This window comes from Stegodyphus dumicola, chromosome 5 (assembly GCF_044657685.1).
Source record: "Stegodyphus dumicola isolate Sdum_Otavi_A_Nest chromosome 5, ASM4465768v1".
Lineage (NCBI taxonomy): Eukaryota > Metazoa > Arthropoda > Arachnida > Araneae > Eresidae > Stegodyphus > Stegodyphus dumicola.
The window spans coordinates 191,157,112-191,183,118 of record NC_140772.1 but is presented as its reverse complement, the minus strand read 5'-3'; the positions used below and the strand labels follow the sequence as shown (position 1 = coordinate 191,183,118).

Here is a 26,007-nt window from a genome sequence, read left to right as displayed (position 1 = left end):
ATTCAACGCAAAATCGCAAAACGAAAACAATAGTCCTTCAGGGATAAAGCCCCTTTGGACTAAAAACTGGACTTAATAAGGTTAGCATTAATAAAGGAATCGCTGTTTCTTTGTATAGAATTCATACTTTATTTAAGCATTACTTATTTATTTTTAGGAAACAGAGATTTTAATATTAAAAATTTATTATATTTTTCTGCATTATTTAATTAAAAGTGACAGAGCGTTGGCCGATAATGAGCCACATGTATTTTCACTTAGCATTTAGCCATCGCAGATTGGCAACAATGTTTAATTTTATAGTGAGCGGAATGTAAATACTACTTTTCGAACCTGCAGAGCGGTAAATAAAAAATTGCTTTTGCTGTTGTTATTTTACGCCATTCGCATATAACTGAGATACTAATGTGTAATTTTTCCCACTGCTGTGGGTTGATGCAATATTCTTGAATGACATTATTTGCCAAAGCATATTCATGACAAATGAATGCTAGCGATGACAAATGCTAGGGCAAAAGAAGGAACTACCTGTGATAATATTATTACAACACTACATAATCTATCAATGCTACACGAAAAATTTTGCACTCGTTTAGCAAAGAAAAGGCGTTATTATTCAAAACGTACTGTTCAATTATTTTCACTTGATCACTTATGTATGAGGCTCAAAGCAAATATTTTCCTCTAATGAAGTGACAGCAGTTTCTATTTTGCTCGAACACAAAATTCGAGTAATTGAAATAATAACACCTTATTACAGGTGATAATAATAATCTAATGATGTAGTGATTAGAATAATCACATGTGAAAGTATGGCTATGCTCATTTAAATGTTAATCGTCACGAGATATGAATATTATTTTAAGGATCACGCGAAGGTAAAAATTGTGAAAAACTCTGAAACAAATAGATAGCTGACGACTGATAGTTTGGTTTACCCATATTAGAGCAAAGTCTGTATTGTTTTTATGTAATTTACATAGGATTAAGTCCTGTAGAACTACATTTTTCTAAAGCCACCCAGACGGTATAGTGGTTAAGGGAGCCTGAATCCTGGAGAAGACATGGATGCAAAATTATCTGTCCCTTCATAGGAAGCAACGGTGGCTGCCGAATTAGGTGCCTCCACAATAAAATTAATAGAATTCTTGAACACAGATTCACAGAATTCTTGAAAATTAGAGAGAGCTTTGGCAACGAAGTTGGCCGTTCTCTTATTTCTTTCTGTTGTGAAAACAAATCGTACATTTGTTAAGTTCAAAGTTTTAAATAAAAAAAGGTTTGTCTAAAGCTTCTTCCGTGTTGGTAGTTATACAGACTAGGTGATAAATGGTCACCACTTCTGGCCTTGGTAGTGGCCAATGCCGTTATAGGCAAGTGCCCGCCATTGAAAAAAAAAATACTTTTTTCTAAAGACGAATTAAAGGTCCATGGGAAGATGTGAGTAGGCTGTAAGCACATTAATGTAATGAGCAGAAATATATGTAAAAGTAATTAAAAACACCCATAATAATAATGAACCTAAACTGTTTTTGAATAATGCAGGAAATTTGAGATCACTAACATTGCAAGATGCGAGACTAGTGCTATTAATTTCTTGCATTTTATTAGCACGAGCAATATTGGAATTATGCAGATAATTATGAATGAAAAATTTAACAAAAAGCCATTCGCCTTTTCCCCCCCTCGAACTTCTATACTTATGACTACATCTTTGATTATAAGTGTTGTGCATATGTACCATATTTTTATGATAAATTATTGAGCAAATTAAAACTAGGCTCTAACATTTCTTTTTTAATGTATCTAAATATATCTTTTCACCAAACCTTGAATCCGAATTTTTTCATTGAATGACCTCTCTTGATGACTGGTATAAAAAAAAAATTCTTTTAAAATTGTTGCTTCATTATTCGTAAATCAATCCGTGACATTTCCCAATTGTAATTGCCTCTTTTTTGTATCATAAAAAAAATTTACGCTTGAGATAGTTTCACGCTTTCTTATCAAGAACGTACTCTGATCTTAAGCAAACTGGACTTAAATGCATTTAGGAATAGAGGGGAAATTCCCGTAGAAATAAAAATGTCCTTAATTTTAATTTTATTTTACTGTAATATTTTATTTTGTTTAATTTCTTCCCCTCCCTCTCTGGTATCTGTGTTCTGTTCGCTTAATTTAGTAACGTGATTGAATAAAAAAAAAAAAAAAAAGAGTTAAAGTAGAATATGCAGAGACTTAATTAAACGGTACCGCTATAATAAAAGGGAGAGACTTTAAGAGGATTGACTTTTTTCCCTTCAAAAGTGGCCTCTTTCCGTGTCGCAGATGATTCTGCCAGGAAAATGGTGATAATCGGTTTTCTTGCTTTGAGTTCCTCAGTTCGGTCACGCGTAAAACCAGAAAACTGAAAGTTCGGATTTGACACGATACGAGCACTGCGATAGTTGTTGTATTTGTTTACAGAGTGTGAAAAATGATTGCGGTTGCTTTAGCTGTTTAGAGGACATAAATCTGTTTAGAGAATGGATTTGATTTATTTATGAAGAATGTAACAAGTGAAAACCGGAAGAATAGAGAATAGGTAAAAATCTTGTCAAAGCTATCTACTATAACAGGTTAGTAACATTGTAAAATTTAGGTTAATTAGTCTATTATTGTATCATTTAAATTTTACTATCACTTCTACTTTTCGTTAGCTCTCACTAAAATGTAAATGGATACGTGTATATCAGAACAGAATTCTTGAAAATTAGAGAGAGCTTTGGCAACGAAGTTGGCCGTTCTGTTATTCCTTTCTGTTGTGAAAACAAATCGTACATTTGTTAAGTTCAAAGTTTTAAATAAAAAAAGGTTTGTCTAAAGCTTCTTCCGTGTTGGTAGTTATACAGACTAGGTGATAAATCGCCTGACAATCTCAGTAGGGGCCAAGTAGTGAACTAAGTGATTGCACCCCAACGGAAATGGAAAATACCTAGAAATAAGACCACATTTTTGTTTTACATCAGCGAGGTTTACAGTTTGGAGAAACGCAGGCAAATCCTGTGGAAGGCTTGGGATATATTCTGGATAACACGCGAGCTTTGGTAAAGCATCAACTTCAATGGGAAAAATTCAGTGTTGGAGCTTTGTAGAAGGTCTTGAAAGTTATATCCTATTGTATCCAGTAGACCAGCAATAAGAAGTTGCTATAGCACCATTTTGAAAGATGAAAAGTTGAAAAAGTTGAGTTTATTTAAAAGCATTGAAGAACAACTATTAGATAAGTCTGTTAGTGAAAGTTATGTTTGATGTTGAAGGATCGGTGAGGACCAAGTAGTTACATGCGTAAGTACATAGTATACGAACGTAGTATTGAATCGCAAAAAAATTTTACGTCATTTTACATATTTTAGATGTGCTGTAAAACTCCATACATTCTGTTTAACTTGAACCGCGCCCCATGCAGATATTTGAAAAAATCCAGAATATTTTCCCAAACACTTTTTAATGAAAAAAAAATGTAAGAAAATATTTTTGTTTTTTAGCATGAAAATTCCATATTCCGACAAAATAGATGTTATTGCCACTTTGAAATGTAGAAAATCTTTGTTACGAGCCACACGTGCAAACGTGATCGAGCAAAAAAGGTATGCAAAGCTACATCTCAAGTAAGTCTTCAAATAAGTGTAAAAGTCTCCATTTAGCATTAATTTATGGTGGAATAATTCCTTTAGCTTTTGGCAATGTTGTTTTGAAAGATCATTTGAAATATATGATGGTATGTATTTTGAATTTCTGAGCATCCGTAGTTGTTTGTCATATTTCTTCTTCAGTAATATTTTTTTTTTTTTTTGTTCATAATTTTCTAAAAGCTGGTGTTGATCATTTTAAAAATTAGATTATCAATTTTTTTCAGTCCAAAAGGGCGTTAGCCCACAAGGTAGGCATATTAGCCTCGAAAAGGCATTTTGCTTTCAATCATTGAAAGCATTATATCACTTTTCAAATTCTTGCCGCCAAACACACTAGTTATCATAAATTAAGGAAAAATCACAAAAATAGCGATAATTCCCTCAAAAATAAGCCAAACCATGTAAAATGTGAATATGTTGCCAAGTAAGAGTAGCTGAGTAAAACTGCAATATGCAAATTAGTGGCGCTGCACTCGGAATACGTCATCTGCGAGGAGAATAAAAGTCCATGTTTGAGAGCAAGCCCATATATTTTACTGTGATAGTGACATCAGAAATGTGAGATAGCCAATTCGTAACAATGACCTCAGGCATCATTTGCCTGCAGAACTACGATGGAAAGCCATTGGGAGACTAGAGGCAGGATAAAGTCAAACAGAAGTGGCCAGATGGCTAAATGTGAGTCCTTCTGTGGTCCATAGACTTTGGAGGCGATTTTAAACCACAGATTCGGCATCTAGGAGGTTAAGCCAAGGACGGCTAACTGCTACGACGAGCGCCGATGACCGATATTTGACATTATGTGCACGCAGGAATAAAACCGCTACTCCGACTCTTCATAGATCCTCCCTTACTGCAGCCACCGGACGGTTGGTGTCAACGTCAATTGTGCGTAGAAGGCTTCACAAAGGTGGTCTGTATGCGAGGCGACCAGCCATTTGCGTGCCGCTCACGTCATGCCATAGGACGGACTGTTTGCAGTAGACACGACATCATGTCTACTGGACGCCTGATCAGTGGAGGGCTGTTCTGTTTACGGATGAGTCTAGGTTTAGTATAGAAAGCCATAGTAGGCGTTATTTGATAATGAGAGAACCTGGAACCGTTGTCATCCGTCAAACATCCGTTAAAGAGATGCATACGGAAGAGGCAATGTCTGTGTTTGGGGTGGCATCTCTTTGGGTGGACGCACAGACCTCCATGTCTTTCCAACGGAAATCGGGAATGCTCGGGTTTATAGAGATGACATCCTTGATGCTTATGTGTGCGCCCATGTGCCGGGGCAATAGGTGATGCTTTCCTGTTACAGGACGATAACGCAAGACCACACAGGGCTCGCATCGTAAATGATTATCTTCAACAGGAAACAATTATGCGCATGGAGTGGCCAGCTCGATCCCCGGACTTATATCGCAAAAATGTCCTATCGAGCACGTTTGGGATGCTTTAGAGAGACGTCTAGCTGCTCTCAATCCGCCCCCTCAGACCCTTGCCGCGCTTGCAACTGCTTTGCAAGAGCAATGGCTCTCGCTTCCTATGGAACTGATAGACCGCATAATTGAAAGCATCACGCATCGCTGCATGAGCTGTATTGCTTCTAGAGGCGACCATACTCCATATTGAAGGTACTTTTCCTTTAACAAACTGACACCTTCGATTTGTTCATTTTATACATGTGCTAATTTCTATACCACCATAATTGTCTGGTAATTTCTTTTTATGTTATTTGATACCTTACTATATGTTGTATATTGTGGGTAAGTTTCATAAAATTCCACATGTAACTTTTTCAGTAATCGTGATTTTTGTGATTTTTCCTTAATTTATGATAACCAGTGTATTATCACCCGATATTACATTTAAAGAAATTAAATAATGAAGAATCTGCATGATTGTATGTACGACGGTATGTAGAGCAACAACAACGGAACCTAGAGCCATCAAATTCAGATTTGCGCATGCGCAATACTCTCGCCTAGTGACTTCATGGACGTTTCCGCTGCACAAGGTCAATTGGACAAAGAGAGTGAACAAGATCAAATAATAGGTTTAAAGAAACTGTTGCCTTGGTGTGCAATGTGTCTCCCATGTGAGAGTTTATGGGTTCGAATCTTAGAGGTGTTTTTTTTAAATAAACATTTTTTTACATAAATTTTTATTAAAAAATACTATATTAAAATAAATAACAAAACCAATTAAAAGGATGATTAATAATTTAAAAAATTAAATAATTTTAAATTAATTGCTTACATAAAAATTAAAATTAATCGCGTATTAAATCATTAAATGTAATAAAAGGAAATAAAGTTGATGTCATTCCAAACACATGGTTCAAGACATCGTTGCTGTAAAAATAAGAATAAAACTTTGACAAACATGACGTCATTCAAACACGGCTGTGTCACTTCCGGGGAGAATCCAAGATGGCGGTGACCAAGCCCGTTTTCTGTGACGTCACTTCCGCCGCCCGAGTAGCTGCATTTACTACTTGTCTCAGGCAGATTTTTCTTATCCTTTTTTTTTTTTTTTTTTCTTTAATAAGGTAGAGTATTTCATAAAGCATTTTCAGCCTTTTAAGTGGAAAATTTTTATAGATTTAAAAAAAAGTTCTATAATACCATTTATAGTCTATGTAAAGAAAAATTCCAACCAATAAAATATTCAGCCGACCTTACTGTTTAAACCCAAAATATTTCACTTTATTAGCAAAAGAACATATTCAAAAAGGAATTCACTCATTTATATCACTTTTCAGGGCCTATTCCCGAGGAAACTTTGAGATATCTCGACCATATTTAGAGTGCAGTAACAAAATAAAAATTGCTTCCTTTGATGATTAACGAAATGCATCTCATTATTAAATTTGTATCGCGCTTCATAAAGCTATTAGTCCAGAAGATTTGCTAATTTTGCATGTAATGATGTTAAACCTATTTTATTTATTTTTCAAAGCCTGATGAATATTTTACGAACGGGAATTTTTTGCTCAACAGTGATTATATGCAATTCGTATTTTTAACTCTCTATATTCACAGAATCCTCTTATCAACAGGGTTAAAAAACCTTCTTCATAAAATAGTTTACTTTATTTTGAGAAACTTCGTTGTTGGAAGCGGATATACGGGATCAGTATTTAAGAAAACAACTCATGTATCCATTTTTAATATGTTAAGCAAGTAATATGCATTCGAAACAAAGCACTAGCAGATAGGATAAAAAGAACACATAAACAGAATAATTAAATTTGAAATGAATTCATATTACAAGAAGAAAATTACAAGAAAGAATTACAAGAAGTACTCAAATGAGATGGAGAGAAAATTCATGTGTTATAATTAAATAAACGTTTTCTGTGTACTAAAAGTATAGCCTTGGATCTCTCATTTCTCAGAACGCAAAATTTCATTTTTCGCATTTGTTGGTATATTTTATCATTTTTTATGTAATATAATTAGTTTTCTTGGAATTTTTATTACTACACCTAATACCTTCCTTTTCACTTCATGTGGTTGTAGCCAGGGGATTAATATTTACACTTAGAAGTATTAAGTAGCGTAAAACTTTACTATTAAAATTTGAAATTCTTGTAAAAAATTGAAACACAAATCTCATATTTTCTCGTATCATACCTTAAAGAAAATAAGCAGAATAAAGGAAAATTGTATTCTTTGGGGAAAAAAAAAGTATTTAGTGGCAATTGATGAATCCCTGAAACTTATTGTTTCTGGTTTTCATAAACAACTTAATTTTCGCTGCATTTAAAATTTCGTTTATTATTAGTCCAAAGGGATTTGAGTCCCGACTTTCATTTTGGCATTTTGCGACGGATAAATGTCGGTTCACTTTTCAAACTGTTTCCACAAAGTCCTGCATTATATTTGAAGAAATTAAATAATGAAAAATTTGCATAAATGTATGTATATTTCTCGCATTGTGATAAACAACAGTATATCTAGAGCCATCCAATTTTGAATGACGTAAACCTACTGCAAATATGGGCATCTGAAATTCCAAATTTGAAATTTGGAATTTGTTTAATTATCGATTTCATATTTTGTAAAACTTTAACGAATTTTTCAGTAACAAACTCAACGAATTTAAAAGCGAGCAATAGCAACACTCTACGGGGGGGGGGTGTAACCATTTTATTTCTAGCGCGTCGAATTGTGTTTCGGAATTCTAAAGATGTGCTCATTTTAAAATTATTTTTTGCGACATTGCTGGTAATCCACAAAACTTTAATAAAACACCCCTTTGGACGCAATTTAAAACCTGAAGCATTTCAGATTTTTTTTTTAATTTATTACATTCAAACAACTTGAGAAACTCGTTGACTACTTGTCTAGAATAAAAATCTATTGAGTAATAAGTTATCCTGAAATGTCTTTGTAAATTCTGTGGAAAAAAAAAAATTATAATTCTGCATTTTTCTTTTGTTATAAAAAAATACATCTGCTTCAAGCATCTAGTCTTCATAAAAAATATCTTAGTGGCATAAAATCTGCATTTTCCTTACTATTATAAATATATATATATACTAGCAGAAGTACCCGATGCCAGTGAAGTTAAATTGAGAGTAATGCATCTAGCAACAGGGAGAACGATAGCACTGTAACCCTTCTCTATTAATAATGCAAAAAATACGATTCATAGTCATACATTTTTCAGTTTGATGCAATATGGAAACAACACAAAAAATTCCGATTGAAAAATAAGCTAATTCTCTCTCATTATATCAGCAACAATGGCACTCAGTTTTTAATTATTTTCGTCTTTCTAATCAAATGGTCGTAAAAAGCTCAAGTTCCATATATTATTTCACCTATATTCAATTTTAGTCATTTAAACGTGGTTAAAATTGATCATAATTTATCAGAAATCAATAAATCGAACAAAGAAATACACAAACAGACATTCTTCTTTATATGTATAGATTTTGTAAAACTTACAAATTTTTATTAAGAAACTATACGGTTTGAAAAGTAGCAACACGTCTCGAAATAAAGCATTTTTATCTCCCCCGCGCGAGATTGTTGCCACTCAGAAAAATGAAAGCGAAAATTAGGGCTCTCAGAGTTTTTAATTAGTATTTCGGCTGATAAAAGTCTTACGAAGATGGGAATAGTCGAAATGGCTTCCCACGAATTTTTGGAATCGGGGATAATGTATTTAATATTTGGCAATGCTATTTTTATTTCATCGTAAAACTGAAAATTTTTTTATTTACAACTGTAAGATTTGAAAGCGAGCAGTGGCAAAACTTCTCGAAATAAAGCAGATTTTCCATCTCCAGCTTGCGAAACTGCTGCCACTCGGGAAAATTAGGGCGAAAATTATCATTTTTCCGAGTTTTTAATTAATATCTCTGATTTTGGCTAATTTGTTTTGGAAATAAGTGGACGTCGACCTTTTCCAGGTCGCAGAAAAGAATTAAAGGAAGTTTGGTGACGATAGCTGTAGTAATGACCGAAACAAACACACAGACATTCTTATTTATATACGGTATACATAAACTAAAGTAATAATGTATAACACATTATTAAAGTCTCTGAAATGCCTTTTTAATTACTTCTGTTTAAGAATTATACCAAGTAAGGTTGTGTAACATAATTATTTTGTAAACATTTATGTAATGTGCATGCATATTAAGACCCACATAAAAAAATCCATTTTCCTTATAACACACAAGCATTAATTAGTTTCCGTTCAGCTGCTTCAAGACAAATCAATACTTTCTTCTTTGAAATAAATGTTCTATGAATATCTTGAAGAGAAATTAACAGAGCAAGATTGACGTAATCGATTTCGGAAGAGAATTTCCGAGAAGTAAATGTTGCTATGACAACAGGAAATCAACAGCCTTTTCTCTCTTCGTAACGTACGTGAACTCTGGCGAGAGGAGAAGCCTGTTGATGAATTCACTCTTTGTTGTTTGAACAGAAATTAAGAGTTATATAAATTGCATGAATGCTAGTGACCCTGTAAAATATTATCTCTTTTAGTAGGTGTGAAGAATGGATCCGTATTATAGTATTACATTTCTTCTAATATAAAGATTAAAATTTTCTTTAAAAACTGAAACTAGTATATACTATTTCTTTATATTTGTAAATAAAATTAAATTTGATATGTCCTGACGTATAACTTAAAACACGTAAAATTTATAGTAAATAATACCCGTGTTCGCATAAAAATAAACCATAAGGTCTCTTCTTTTATACTATGTTCAGATTCTATGACAAGCGATCTTTCGAGTTTCCTTAATTAACAATGCAGCGCAATGATGGCAACCTTTGTACACGAGGAAGCTGCTGAAGAATTATTTTATTCCAGAGATTTTAATTTGGTGAATAAATGCAAGAAAAAAATGTAAAATTATGTTTTGTAATAAGCTTTTGACATTTTAAAAATGTTTAAAGTTTCATTCAGTCGTGCTGGGGGGACCACTAATATTAGAAAATCTTGGCGAATTCCTAACAAAATGTTGTGACATTAAAAAGATTCGCGATCCTAGCCTTAAGGAGAATAATGCGAAATGAATCTTTTAGAGAAAATATTGTAATGTAAATATCATTTTAGCACAATTAATATCGTCTATATACATATTAATAGAATTAATAGAACACTGGAACGTTACGTTATAAATTCTCTACTTAAGCATAACGATTTGAAATAGAACTGAAAAAAAACAACCATTTAATGTATCTTGGCCTAAGAATTGAATATTTCAAAAGTTTAAAGAAATATATTCTACATATCTAAGATAGTAGATCATTTTAAAGAATTGGTGTATTTATATAGTTCAATGCTAGCATTAGTTAAGAAAATAGTTTTCCTTTATTTTTATTATTATTAATTTTCATGTTAAATTGCTGTAGGATGAGAATAGAATAATTATCTCGAATTGCTGCGTGTACTAACCAGCGCACGCTAAAGATTGTCAAGGAGTTCGTCAGCAGATTTCAGCAACACAGCGAACGCAGCACAGAATTCTCCAAGTATCTGTCAGAAATTTCTTTTTCTCTTTGGTGGCCTGTCATATTTATTCACCATTGTTGCCAAAATTTTAGATTTCCATCAAAGGATTTTTTTAAAATGCATTACACTTAAATGTATTACTCTTAAAATATTCGACATAAAGCTGCTAATTTTCCTCCCTCCCTCCAAAATTAGAACAAGTTCAACTATAGAATAATTTTAACATTTTTAGATGCATGTTCAAGACGATTTCTTTTTTTTAGTCCAAAAGGGCTTTGTCCCTGAGGGATTATTGTTTTCGTTTTGCGATTTTGCGTCGAATCACTCTGAATGCCCGTTTCACTTTTCCAACTGTTGCCACTAGTTCATTATTAATAATAAAATTTTGACGTTACTTAAGGGAAAATTTTGGTTTTATAATATGCTAATTATTACATTTCAGAAATTTTAATTCAGCAAACATTTTTGTGTTCTGAGGGGACTATGGTTTAAAATAACTTTCTCTCTGTTTTTAAACAAAATTTCTAAATTAATCTCTACGCAATTGGAGCACAAACAATCGCATTGTTGTTTACGTAGAGATTTGTAATTGAATGACTGCTCACAGAACCGATAACTTGAAAAAAACTTATTTTCAGAAAAGGAACACTTTACATTTCTGGAACTTTCCAGAAAAATACCCATACACAGAGTATCTTCTCAGTATCACTTCTCGTACACTTCTCACAGCACAATCGGTAGTTACATTTCAAACTACTAAGAACATTAAACACAACGCAATGTAAAGTGCATCTGAAAGGCGAAACCCTCACGAATATCTCAATACTCCGAATTCAGCTCTGAACTAACAACTGAGAAACTGATGCTGTTATAAAATTTTTTTCCGGACCCCGAGAAATCTCTAGTATTTTCCACTTCTCGAAATTAGTGGAAGGTATATGGGGCCAGGATACGGTTTAGTTACATATATAAATTATATACATATATAGATTATATAGATTATATACAATCACAATGAACAAAACAAAATGTCGCCAAATGGTTGCTGGTTTGGCGACTTTTGGCGATTTCTAGCCAAATTTCGCGACAAAATTAGTCGCCAGTACCATCGCCAGCTTGGCGATATCTCGCCAATTTAATAAGGTAGCCATTTATTCAATGTTAAATAGACTTTCCCTGTACTATTATTTTTCCGGCAAAGGTTCGTTTCTTCAGATTTTCATACTAAAGGACACTACAATTTCACGTATCCCTCGGTTTATATACATATTATATAAAATTATTTACATATTTACAAAATTCATAACAATATACTCTTGCATTATACTAATTTATTGAATAACTCTGTTTCAGTGACGAACTGTTAACAAGTGAACTATAATTTCTTCTTGAAACTAATTTTCTTAGTTCTAAATCCAAAATACAATAATCCTTGTCATAATCTTTCAAACTACATATTAATTTGAACATCGTGTAATTTCTCTATTTTTATGTCTGTAAAATACTAGACAAAATACTTTAGCTTTATTTAGTTTTTTTTTTTTTTTTTTTTTCCCTGTGTAAATATTATAACAAGCCTCAAAAAAGTTATTTGCAATCTGAAAACTTCAGATTTCGATCTTTCAAATTGCAATCTAGCACTTCGAAGAACAGTTTAGTATTAAAAATTTATTATATTTATTACCTTCCTTATATGAGAATAATACCTACAATTATCAATGCGTAAAATAATACCTTGTCAAATAAAATTTAAATTCAACTCAAAGAAGTGCAGTTTCCAATATCGTTTTCGAACACAAATTAGCATGAACAGAAATTCATTAAAAGATTGAAAGAAGTATAATACTTTTTGAATAAAATTTAAGAAAGAAATATGTAAAGGGGATTCTTTCGCTGTAACTTCCTATGAAATTTCATCTTCACCATTTAAGTTTATTGCTGGGAAAATGAGTTAAAATCTCTATAATCTGTATGTTGTAGTATGTGAGAAACTTAAAATTATCGTATATGTGGTATAAAATAGCACTTATTGAGAAAAGTTATTAAGAAGTGTAGAAAAAAGTATTCTTTTAAATTGTTCACTTTATTACGTGTTGAGAAAAGCATTTTTATGACATCTAAGATACATTTAAAAAAACTTGCATGTCATCGATTGGCAACAACACAATATTTCCGATCTGTGCAATGGACAAGATTTTTATTTTTTAAATGAAAACAATATCTCCTCGAAAAGGTATTACACAAAGAAATGGAAAGCAAAAAAATTGGCTATCATTAATACCTCGGCTTATATACGGTACAGTAACTGAGGAAACTAAACCTCCGGAATCGATTGATACAATCCTGAATTTTAGAAAATTAGTAAAATTACCTAATATGTCTTAAGATTTAGTAGCTTAGTATTATCTGTTATAGGATTTGTTTATTCATGCGATTATTTGTAAACTCAGAAAACGCAAAAAACTGTAGTAAAGAGGCAGTTTTCTGATTGAAAATTTCTCTGTTTCCCAATTACCAATGATTACTGTCAATTAGAAAAGCAGATACCTGTTTTCCAATGTCTTTATCTCCCCCCCCTTTCGGTGTGCAGTTTAATGCTTGTATCTGACCTAAGTTGTTTTGTCTTAGCTCGGGGCAAAGCTAACCTGAAAGTAGATGTAACGACATAGACAGTGATAGTGGTTTCCAGAACACTTTCCTTAGTTGAAATTCCTTGATTCTTCAATTTCTGATTAATTTAGTTTTTGTCATTTGAGAATGCCCTTAACAAATTTTCGATATTCTAAAAAAACTTAGTTAGTCAAAAATAAGACATTTAGATGAAAATATAAATTACTGAGTTAGCACTGAGAATTTCATTCTAACCTTCGATAGTATCTTCCTTGTAACATTTTGGGATAGAAAAAAGATTAATATACATTCTTTGATGTATTAGAATTATACAATTCACTGCAGAACTGATTCAAAGAACCTGGTAACGTTACTGAGTGAATTTTCCACAGAACGGAGTTATAGCTCTTTTGCAGCTCACGGGTAATCTTATTGGAAGCGTGTTTGGTATAGAAATCCGCTAATCGGTCAGTTATTCAATTTACTGAATGAGTGCACGCCTGCTAAGCGACAAAATAGTGGAGTTCTTTTAGAATTAGCTCTCTTGTTGGCAGCGTATTAGGAAAGTTCGATTCCCATTTGAGGGAATAAAATAACGTTTATCCTCCCACGTTAAAAGTAAGTTTAATTTTTATCATTTCCCAAGTTTTTGAACAATTTTATTATAGAATTTTATTGTTAGTTTTACGTAAAAATGAGGTTTTAAAAAAATTTGAAAATTAACAGTTATTATGGTTAGTGAGCTGTGAGTCATGAAAAAGAACCGATTATAATGAATCGGTTCTTACCGGTGAGCGAAAGGTTCTGATTCGATCTTACAGAAGAAAAGTTTTACCCTTCTGTACTTTACATTAATATGAAATTCCTGCTTTTTGACGGAATCTTTCCAAAATTTTAATCCGTTATTTTAAGCTACCATGTATATATTGTTGCGTGCATAAGGGTTTGTAACAGATTGAATGTACAAGTCGGATGGTAAATTAATAAGTTTATTCTTATCGAAAGAAATACGTCAGAACTCTGGAATTTTCCTCAGAGATATTCGTACAAGTATTCACAATATCACGCAGTATAATCAGTAATTATACTTAAAACTGCTAAAAACGTTAAATACAACGCAATGCAAAGCGCATCTAAAGAGAAAGCAAACTCGGATATTTCATTTCACAAACAACAATAACTAAGTAACTGCACTCAGACGCTCTCCCTCCAACCTTTTATAATTTTCAACCGGTCGCGAGTCTGGAAAGCAATAAGAGCATGGAATTACGGTTACAGCTAACATAGTGGTTAATTACATTTATTCAATTTCAATACATATAACCGAGATAACAATTTACTCAATGTTAAATACCCATGCCCCTGCACTCTTACTTTTCCGGCATAGCTTTCTCTTAAAATTTCTCTCTCTCTGCATTGCAGGGGAAAATATAACAATCTTAATTCTTCTAAAATTACCTCTTTAAATACAAAAATTCGTAACAATATCATCCACTGTCTTTGACAGGTGTTCTCGCAGCGCATAAATTCTTCAATATATCTTGTATACTGACTCACACATAGTACATATTTCTAAATAATGTTGCCGTTCGGTAAAACGTAATACTTTTAATTTATGTTCAAATTTAATGTCTCTAACTGCTTAAATAACTAAACATTTTAAAAGCAATAAACACGCGACTTAATTATTTAAAGCTTTATTTTTTTATTATTTATTTCTTTATTTTTTTGGAACGAATTGATGCCATTTTAAGTGCATTTAATGTCAAGTATGTCCAATGAATTTTTATGAACATTTGGAGATTTTATTTAATTGATAAAAAGATGTTTCTGACTGTATGTATTAACTGCCTTCAAAAATTTTTTTTTCACATATTAGCTGATTATGTTTGATGTTATTTCATTCTCGATCTCGATCAAAATTCATCGCATCGAAAACATTGGCTTAGACAGATTTCATTTACAAATCCTTCAATACTCTTTTGGTATTTAATTCTAAATAATAAACTTATCCCGATATAAAGGAACTGTAGTTTACTTGATGGGGAAAAATAAATACGTAAAATTTTTAAAGTCTAGCTTTTGAAAGAACAAATCTGGTAAACCAGTTGTGTTTTCTGTTCCCAAATCCTAGTCATTGGTAATGGAAATAAAATTGGTTAGGTTAGGTTAGATTAATTGATGGGGGCAAAACTGTCATGGAAGTGAAAAATAGAATATCCCTCCGGTTTATAACAGATATAATATACATGTATATACTGATTTTTTTTTTTTTTCCTCTTAAAGAGTAGAAGCAATAAATGAAGGCTGTCACAGACTCTGATCTTTAGACCTTGATCTTTAGGACTTTCCCTCAAAGCGTATTGCCAGAATCAGAAAAGAAGTATAAAAATATTTTTCAGTACTCGAATAAAACATTGTAATTTTCATGATGCATATGTCTGCGGCATCTTCACCCCCCAAAAAAGGAAAAACTGCTTAATTACGTTGTAATAGTAGTTGGACGTAATGTTTCACTGATAAATAACCTTGAAAAATAGTTCCGCGAGAGTGTTTTTCGGTGATGGTTGTTCCACCTGAGGTTACCCATTGTTTACGGAGCATTACGCAAGATTAGGCCTTCGCATTTTTTCCCGCTTTCCTTCTTTTATTTGCATTTGATTAGTTACATTTTTCCAACAATAACTAGTTTAAAGAACAGACAGTATAGGGTTCATTTATTTGCTATATATGATGCAAATACTTAAAAAAATGTTTTTATAAAACTCTGTATTAATAAAAACGCAGACAACATTTTGCTCTAGAACACAGAACTAAAAGAAATAAAAATATGATGAATTTTTATTCCTGCTTTTTCTTTTCCGTTTGGCGTCTTTAAAAAATTATAATAAATAGAAATATGCCGTTATTTTTCTTTATGTTCGTGGCTTTCCTTATGTTTTATGTTATGTTATGTTATTATTTTTCCTTATGTCAATGATTTTAAACTAATTCTTTCATTTAATTAAAAATCCCTTTTCTTTTTCTTTTCAGAAACTGTTTTAATTTAGAATTACTAATTAACTACTTAAAAAATGGAACTGCGCAGATTTCAAATGAGGCCGTTTTAAGAAAAAAATATTAGAAAATAACAATCATTAAAAATAATTTTCGCCAAATTCTCTTAACGAATTAAGAGCTTAAAAGCAAATGTTAGTATTTTCACTAGGAGACTCAAATCGAATCTTTTTTCACTGATCGGAGATACTATCTTGTTATCAATTATTTCCAATGATATTTTTTCTAGTGCTATAGGGTTTAAACAGGTTGCATAAGAAAGATCTTCGGCGCACAAGAGATCTTTTTCAGGTATGAATATATATAGTATGGATGCCACAAAATCAAAACTAAAGGCAGTTCTCAGCAAATTAACTTCAGTTTTTAACATTGATACTATAAGCAGCAGAGATATAAACGCGGTCTAAAAACTGCAAGAGGAACATAGTCTATTGTAATTACGTAGTAGAAAATACGAGTAATCAGAAAGTGCTAAATGTGTAAACATTTTTCAGGCAACCATGATGAAAACGATCTTTCAGTTGAGCTCGTTTAGTTATATTTAAAGTTCAAACGGTCTTTATAGACAAATCGTGATTATTATTATTATTATTATTAGTCCAAAGGGATTTGAGTCCCGAAGTACTAATGTTTTCGTTTCGCGATTTTGCGTTGATTCAGTATAAATGTCCTTTTCACTTTTCAAACTGTTGCCACCAAATGTTAAGAGTCCTGCATTATATTTGAAGAAATTAAATAATGAAAAATCTGCATAAATGTATGTATATTTCTCGCATTGTGATTAAAAAAATGGTACATAGAGCCATCGAATTTTGAATGACGTAATTCTTCTACGAATATGGGCATATGGAAGCCCAAATTTGAAATTTGGAATTTGTTTTATTATCGATTTCATATTTTGTAAAACTTTAATGAATTTTTGATTAACAAACTCAAGGATTTCAAAGCGAGCTGTGGCAACGTTGTAAAAAAAAAAAAAAAAAAAAAAAAAAAAAAAAAAAACATTTTTGTCTACAGCGAGCGAGACTCTGTTTCGGAAATTCTAAAGGTATGATCAGTTTAAAACTATTTTGCGATATTGTTCTTGAACTGAATTTTATGGTTTAAGTGCAAAGAACATGATATTTAATAAATAAAGATAACACACAAAACGTTAAAAAAATGCCCGTTTGGACGTAATTTAAAATCTAAAACATTTCAGTTTTTTATTTTTTTCATATTTTTTTTTTTTTTATTATTATTCCTTAAACTCAATTTAATTTATTTGGTTGTGGAATTTGCTAGCAGTGGAAGGAAACTGCGGTAACATTTTGGCAGGAATACAGTATTTTGCCACAAAATCGCTAAAAAGAAAAATGATAAGTTGCGTTCAACAGATAGCCGAAGTTGCGCCGTATATCAATGCTGAAGCTGTCTGCGGAGCCAAGTTTGTGTAATTTTCTGATCTTTTTAATGGAAAAACAGATCACTGTAACAAATCCTTATTAAGCGAAAACAGATCGCAGAGAAGTACAGAGCAAAAGAAATTACATAAAGATTTCGAGAAAAATAGTGTTTTACTTTAAATTTTTTATGTGTCATATAATTTTTGTTTAATAATTAAAATCTGTGTTTTAAATCGCTAAAATATGTTTTCATTTGGTATGCTGATAAAGTTTTCTAACTTACTCTAAACAGAGATAGTTTGCGAATCTTTTTAAATGAATTCGCAAAACTTACCAGCTTGCTCCGTATAAGCAACTTTTATTTTCTCATCTGTAAAAATCGCCAAATTGTCCCAAGATGGTTGAATCAATTCGCAAATGCTTAATCTATTGTGTTCCAGAATTCCTCTCTATTTCAACCATTCTCTTAATTAAATTAGCACATTAATAAACAAATAATAAAAGTCTTGCGAATTTCTGGCGAATTCTTTCATGTTTTCCCAAACTCAATTATGTGTTTATAAATGTTTCAAAATGCAATTCTATTAAAACATCTGAAACTGAAATGATCCTGCATGGAAAACAGCTGTTAAAAATAAAATAGATCAATATGATTCATGCTTTTCTCTTTCTTTTAAAAGTTTCTTTCATTGAAGCATTTCAATTGTGATTTCATTGAAACATTTCAATCCTTGTAAAATGATACATCTCGTACACTGCCAAAAGTTACAATATACGAATCACACTTTAACAGCTGAAAGTACTCGGATTTTATTGCTTTTGAAAAAACTATTCAAAGAAAGGATCAAGAAGGTTTTATATTGAAATTTCTTTAGTTAAAAGCGTCTGTCAATCTTAATTTATATCTGACGTTATGGAATGCGTCATAGTTATGTTCAAGTGATCCATTAATTACATCTCCGGAAGAATCAAATTTTTACCATAAGCTATCAAACCAGGCGAAGAATAAAAAGAAGTTTCTGACCGTGATAACTGTAGAATGAATAAAAGGAAATGTATGTTACAGTAAACCCTTTTATTGCGACTGCCTCTCTAAGAAGACCATTTCTGGAAATGAACTCTATTTTTGGGAAAATAAGAAACAACGATAATGAATTAAGATTACCACCTCCCCCCCCACACACACACAAAAAAAAAAAAAAAAAAAAGACAAAAAAATCCGAAAGTTTTCAGATTTTATATTTTTCCCAAAGGAGCCAATGTTTGTTGCGTGTTACCTTTTATTTATTAAATATCGTGTTCTTCGCACTTAAACCATAAAATTCAATTCAACAGCAGTACGCAAAATAATTCAAAAAGATCATATCTTTAAATACACAGTCTCGCGCGTTGAAGATAATTTTTTCCCCTACAGTGTTGCCATTGTTCTCTTTGAAATCTTCGAGTTTGTTAATCAAAAATTCGTTAATTTGTTACAATATATGAAATAGATAATTAAAAAAAATTCCAAATTAGGGCTTCCGGATGCCCGTATTCGGTGGAGGATTACGTTTTTCAAAATTTCATGGCTCTAGGCACCCTTGTTTTATCACAGTGTGAGAAACACACATACATTTATGCAGAATCTTCATTATTTAATTTCTTTAAATATAACATAGGGCGATAATGTTTAGTGGCAATAATTTGAAAAATGAAACGGACGTTTAAAGTTTTCAAGGCAAAATGCCAAAACGAAATTAATAGCTCTTCTGGGCTTAATAGCTCTTCTGGGCTAACGCTCTTTGGACTTTAAAAAAAAAAAAAAAAAAAAAAAAAAAAAAAAAAATCAAGAGCTGTAATGAAAACAGCAGTTAGTTTTCTTTAAAAATATTTTAATGAAAGGAGTCGCAAGCAAATAGCCTTTATACTTTGCATTACCAGTCAAATTTAGTTCCAAATAAATATGCCTTACCAGTTGCATGCCATCCAAACTAACAGCTGGCCTTTTTATTTCAATTTTAATTACTTCTTTAGCTTTGTGAACTAATATTTTATAACGAAATCTGGCTTTACATTTTAAATTTTGTATGTTTTGTTCCTTATTTTCATACGATCATATATTTTTCGTTTTTGAAAGCGTTTTCTGTTATTCCGCTTACAAATGTAAGGTATATTAATGTTAAAAACAATCTGTATTAACTGTAAAATAATTTGTTGGTAGTGTAATTGTATAAGTAGCATATAAGTATCTAAATTCAAAATTGTATAATCAGTTTTGGTTATTATAAAAATACTTAAATATAGGAATCAACATATGCCTTGAATAATTACAATTCATTTGATTTTGAACTAAAAAGCTTAAAAATCAAATATCTGATTCTCAGTGCTTAGGCTCTGACAGAGCATAAAATGAATAATAACCTTATAAATTCAGCATAAATCAAAAATTTCGTAGGAATTGCAACATTAGCTAGTTTTTCTTTCATTATCTTAGAGGATACATCATAAAAAGTAGAAAATTTCAAACTTAAAATTGCAGGAAAGTCTCATATTTCAAATGATCGGTCAAAATCTAAGTAGATTGCAAACAAAAAGAAACGTTATTAAGAGTTCATAAAGCAAGCTCAATGCATTATGCATACAAAGGCTAAATTATAAGCAAAAAATATAGGGAAAGGAGGGAAAGAGCTCTGCAAGGAATATTAATAAAGTAAATTCTTTTGAGGAAACTACCTCAATAAGAGACCACCTCTGAACGTAGCCAGTATTCGGAGACAATAAATAAGTATCAGCACTATTTTATTTAAACCGATCTGATGTTATCTTCCCTAGGAAATCGAAATCGTCTTGAATTGTGGATGATCCTCTTAAGCAAGGTTCAATAACATGTAAAAATGCGTAAAAGTATATTAAATTGCAGAATTCAACAATTAGATTATAAATTGCGAAGATGGAGGGTTGAAGGGATGGTGTGATTAATAGCGCATAACCCTAAAAGGTTATGATGCGCCCATCGCATGGTCTAAATTGAGAGGTGTATTTGTGTGTATTTTAATTATGGCAAAGCACACGAGGGCTATCTGCCTAAGGGAGGGATGCCTTCGTGGAGGACTTTCTAAGGGACACTGGCTCGTATACACGTTACACATGGGGAAAACCACGAAAACGCCCATGTAGCCAGCCCGTTCGCGGGATTCGAACCTCCAGTGTTCAGCGACTTTACCGCTCGGCCGCTGGTGGGCCTAAATTGAGAGGAAAAATAAATTTAAAATAAATGTAGGGAGCTAATAAGTTTAACAAGCAAAATCAACAAATCGTGAAATAAAAATTCATGATTTATCTATAAATGATGAAACGGCTAATTATAGCCTCATAAGTGATTTCATAAAGATTTGAAAAATGAAATTAGGGACATAATTGTTCGTTTAAGCCTCCTACGATTACTCTCTTCTTGGGAAATTTGTGCCTCAGAGGCTAGTGAAAAAGTATAAGGTTAGGTTATTTAATTACGGCAAAGCCTCGAGGGCTATCTGCCTAAGGGTAGGGATGCCTTCGTGGAGGACTTTCTAAGGGAAACTGCCTCGTATACACGTTACACATGGGGAAAACCACGAAAACACCCATGCAGCCAGCCCGTTCGCGGGATTCGAACCTCGGACCAAACTACAGTGTTCAGTGACTTTGCCGCTCGGCCGCTGGTGGACCTGAAAAGTATAAGAGTCTTTGGTTTTCAACCATTTCTGAATTTCTTTATTTTTACTTGTCCTTTTAAAGCACGATAGAAAGCAGCAACACCTTCGAAAGCTCCAGGGACTTGCTATGTCCCAGCCCCACTTGCCAGAACGAGAGCAGCGTCTGTGCTATGGTCGAAATGCACACTGATATTCATTTATATATATATATATGTATAATATTCATTTATATATGTCTAACAATAATAAGGGAATAATGCCAGAGTTTCTAATAACTCGCATATATAAAGATTCTAGAAATGTGTCTAACACATGAATGGTAAGCACACGTACAAGAGAGGAAATTAATATGTTGTGGTCATGATACAGATAACTTTTGATTAGATCAATGCTAATCCATTTCTGTAAGTAGTATTTGTTTACAGCACAAAAACATTCTTGACGTATGGCAAGTCCTAGCTAGATATAACAAAGGTGTGGCGGCGGCTAGTTGACCGACCCAGCAGAATAAAAGGAGAGGGTTGAAGAGCAACTGCAGCGCCTCTTTTCCTGAACTAAAATGCATTCACTACAAATGCTACATAACATCTCAAAGGTTGGATAAGTAATGTTACATTTTTAAGAAGAACAGCATTTATATTCTCTAAAATCAAGACATTCCTACTAAATAAATATGATTTTTAAAATTTATATAACTGATCATTACAGATGTAACCTAACTGCTTTCAAGCACGTGGTCACGGCAAGACCGAGTTCAGAAAATGGTAAATGACAATAGTGAGAAAAGTTTGCAAAAAAAAAAATATTTTTGAAGAAACAATATCTGACAAATTATATGAAGATGAACAACGTTTTAAAAATGTTGTTTTGACTCGGAATTCTATTTATTTTCACTTCATAAACACACAGAGATTAATGAGACTATTTACATATAGGGTTTAACATAATGATAAAATGATCCGTGTATCTTAATGATGAAAACATTCAGTACTTCCGGCAGCGTAAATTAAATGCTGCTTAACTAGAATGGTAATAAATTTTCCTGATCATAGCATTCCAGAAAATAAACTAGATTGCCAGATTCATAGATCAAACAAAATTACCGAATAAATCATTACATAATACCAAACAAAAAATGCTAAACTTGATAGCAGTGGCAACAGATGTTAAAGACACAGATGGTGAAAGATAAGTTTCAGTTTTCTCATTCACCTTTCTAATACTTACTCCACTAAACGTCTGTTTTCAGCTGGCGTCCCCCAGGGATCGCTACTAGGGCCTACACTTTCCAATATTTATGTAAACGATATACCCACCACACCCAACACTACACTAGCAATGTATGCTGAGGACACAGCGATCCTTGCTCAAAATGAATTTCTTAACCCAGTCATACAACATCTTCAAAATGACATACATTCACTAGAGGCCTGGCTACTGAAATGAAAAATTCAGGTCAACGTTGAAAAAACAATTTCCATAGTCTTCATTAAGAAGAGAAAGGTTGAATAAAACCTGCAGTTCACTGCTGTGGGCTAAGCAAGCCACTTACCTTGGGGTGATCTCCCTAATACTCTCACATGGTCCCCACATATATGGTCTATTATTTAGAAGTTTCGGGTTCGTAAAGCTAAACTCAGCCCCTTAATTGCCCGAAACAGCGTTCTATCTATAGATAATAAGTTACTCTTTTATAAATCCATTTTGCGTCCCATGCTCTGTTACAATTGACCAGTCTGGGCGTATTCATGTAAAACTCTACGTAAGAAACTGCAGACTGCCCAGAATGTTGTTCTGCGGCACATTACAAATGCACTATACTATATTAGAAGCAATGCAATTCATGCGTAAATGGACATAATCCCACTGAGTAGTTTTTACTACCTCCTAGCCAGAGAGTATCACATTCGTTTACATACTATAAGTAACTCAGAATTTATAATTACGATTACAAGAACGGTACTAATAAAAAAGGCCAGTTACCATTCTAAATCCAAATGTAATCATGGAATTCTGACTTTTATATTTACTTTGTCATGTTATTCCTTTGTTTTTATTTTATGTATATTTATATCTTGTGTATATTGTATGTATTTTTTCACCACTTGAGACCTATTGATTCAAAATTACCTTGATAACATAGATTCAGTTAGACATCTTTGAGGCTTGAATTTATTCTGCGTGAATCTCTTCAAAATTTAAATTAAAAAAAATTACTATATCTCAAATAAATTACTTTCTAAAATATTTCGAAACTTTCAACTATGTTCGATTACGGATAAGGCGTCAGCCTAGCCACCTAGGTGTATCAAACACCGTTCCACAAGAAGATACTAAGTGTCAGTGATGAGACAGGGTTTGGATAGGACTGTGGATGCTTTGAATATTTTTTAGCAATAAAGTTTTCTATTATAATAACCAACACATATACCTTCAGCGTAATATTGATTTAAAGGAAGAATAAAATATTTAAAAAGCTAATAACACTTCGAATTATGGCGCCCTAATAATAAAAAATAATGAAAGCACAACGCGGAACCTGAATAATTTATCCGGTTGAGAATAACTAGTATTTAGGACTCGAAGACCATTGGCTTATATTCTTTTCCAGGTTTTTAGACTTCCACCAGCGAAGTCTTCACCCAAAGAATTATTTTGGCGATTGCAGGAAGTTTCGATTTCATTTTCATCCGAAGATAACAGATAAGTGTTTTAAGCTTTGTAAAATGTTATTTTGTTTTCGGAGTAATTTCAGATTACTACTTTTATTCGATGTCATTTTTTCAAATATTACGTAATTGTCAAGGGTAATTAAGAAAGTCATGTAATTTCTGAACGTATTTTGTTTTCTCCTAACAAACAACGAATATTTCAACGGACACTGAACGTACGATAACATGGCATTTTGGAGTCTAGCCAGGGAAAAGATCTGCAAGTGTTACCGGGTCTGCCGGCCTCAAATAATTTGAAAGTGATTCAACTCAAAAAGTTAATAACGAACTCAGACAAGTATAAAGAAGAATTCGTAAATCAAATATTAAACAGCAAAATTGATGAAAGAAAATTGGTTGAACAAACAGCTGAAATGTTTTTGCATAAAGAAAAGCTGCTGAAGATAAACAAATGGAAAAGAAGTATCTTTTCGAGTTGGAAAAATTAAAACGTTAACTGGAGTTGCGAAACATTTTTCAAAAAGAGGTGACGGATCAGGGAATAGATAAACCCAAAATTAATATTACGAGAATTATTCCTAATTTTAACCCTAAAGGAGATGAAATTGCATTGTATTTGACAATTTTTGAAAGTCGATTAAAATTTTTAAGCGTTCGAGAATCAAAATGGACTTTTCATCTGATCAGTTCATTCCCGGCAGAAGTAGCACAATTTGTTGCCTAAAAAGGTTAAAAAGAATCTCAAAAATACAGAAAAATTAAGGAAGTACTTTTTAAGCGATACAGGTTAACTGCTGACCGTTTCAGACAGTTTTTTGTTTTAGCAACACAATTAGAGCCCAGATACAACTTGGAAAGATTTCTACTTTGAACTAGCATTATATTTTGAAAGATGAATTAAATAATTTATCTTTAAAGTTTTTGAACAGCTTAAAAACCTTATTAGCGACTAAAATTCATGGACTCGTGTGCAGAATGGAATCAGTCACTGAAATTAACAGAGAAGTTGGATACCTATAAAATGTTTGGCATCGATTAAAGAAAAATTCAGGGCCAGCTAACATGCAAAATTTTAGAAGTAAGTTCCTGACATCAGATAGAAAATATCAGATAGTCCACAGAGATATTGTGAGGAGCTAACCACAAGAAAATAACAAGAAATTTATTCTCCAAGAGCATGCACTAAGAAAACGAACCATCCAATGTTAAGGGTGTGGAACTCCTGGATACATGCAATCCAAATGTCCTACCAGCTCAACATCTAAGGAAGGAGATAAAGTGTTTTTAAACAGTGCCAATTTGTTTACATTCACATTGCTATCCAATTTATTTGTCTTTAGAAATAGTGTAATGAAAGCTGCTGTATGGGCTGATACCGGTGCATCATATTCTATTGCGGGAGAAAAAGTTATACCATATGTTACAAAGTTAAAAATTAAAGTTCCAAACACATTTCTTTGACGCTCGCTGATGGAACACAGAACAACGTAGCTGCCTTTAACTACGGTTGTGGGTCTTGATGTTGAATGTAAAGTGGTACCTACTGAACTAAATGTTTTGCCAGAACCAAAAGGAAACTGTACACTGTTAGATTTTCTCCAGTCTGCTGGGATTGTCCTGAATGCCCACAGTAATACTTGTCATTTCTGTGAAAATCCTCACGTCCAGTAACCTTTCTACAAGTTGCTTTCCAAGACTGAAAATTCTATATCCATTTCTGTCCCTTAGAAAAGAATTGCAGAAACTTCCGATTTAGTTAAGTTTTCGAAACGTCCTCTTTATTGAATCTTCAAGGTAATTAAGGTAAACATCTGAATACAGAACGATGTACTCAACTAAATCGCTTACTGCAAGAATTCAAGAATTGCTTCGAATCAAGAGGAGATCCAACCCCATATAGTAAATATTGTATTAATGCTAGAAACAGTCAACCAATTGCAGAACCTCCTTAGGCCTCCAA

The 26,007-nt window shown here is 32.5% G+C and overlaps 1 protein-coding gene across 1 annotated transcript in view; it reads left to right on the top strand.

Moving 5' to 3' along the window:
- The first annotated feature begins 2,471 nt into the window (after positions 1–2,471).
- LOC118193856 (uncharacterized) overlaps positions 2,472–26,007 on the top strand; it is a 70,459-nt gene continuing 46,923 nt past the window's right edge. The window contains exon 1 of the mRNA XM_085817496.1: positions 2,472–2,618. The gene's annotated coding sequence lies outside the window, so the exon portion shown is untranslated. The remainder of the gene's footprint in view (positions 2,619–26,007) is intronic.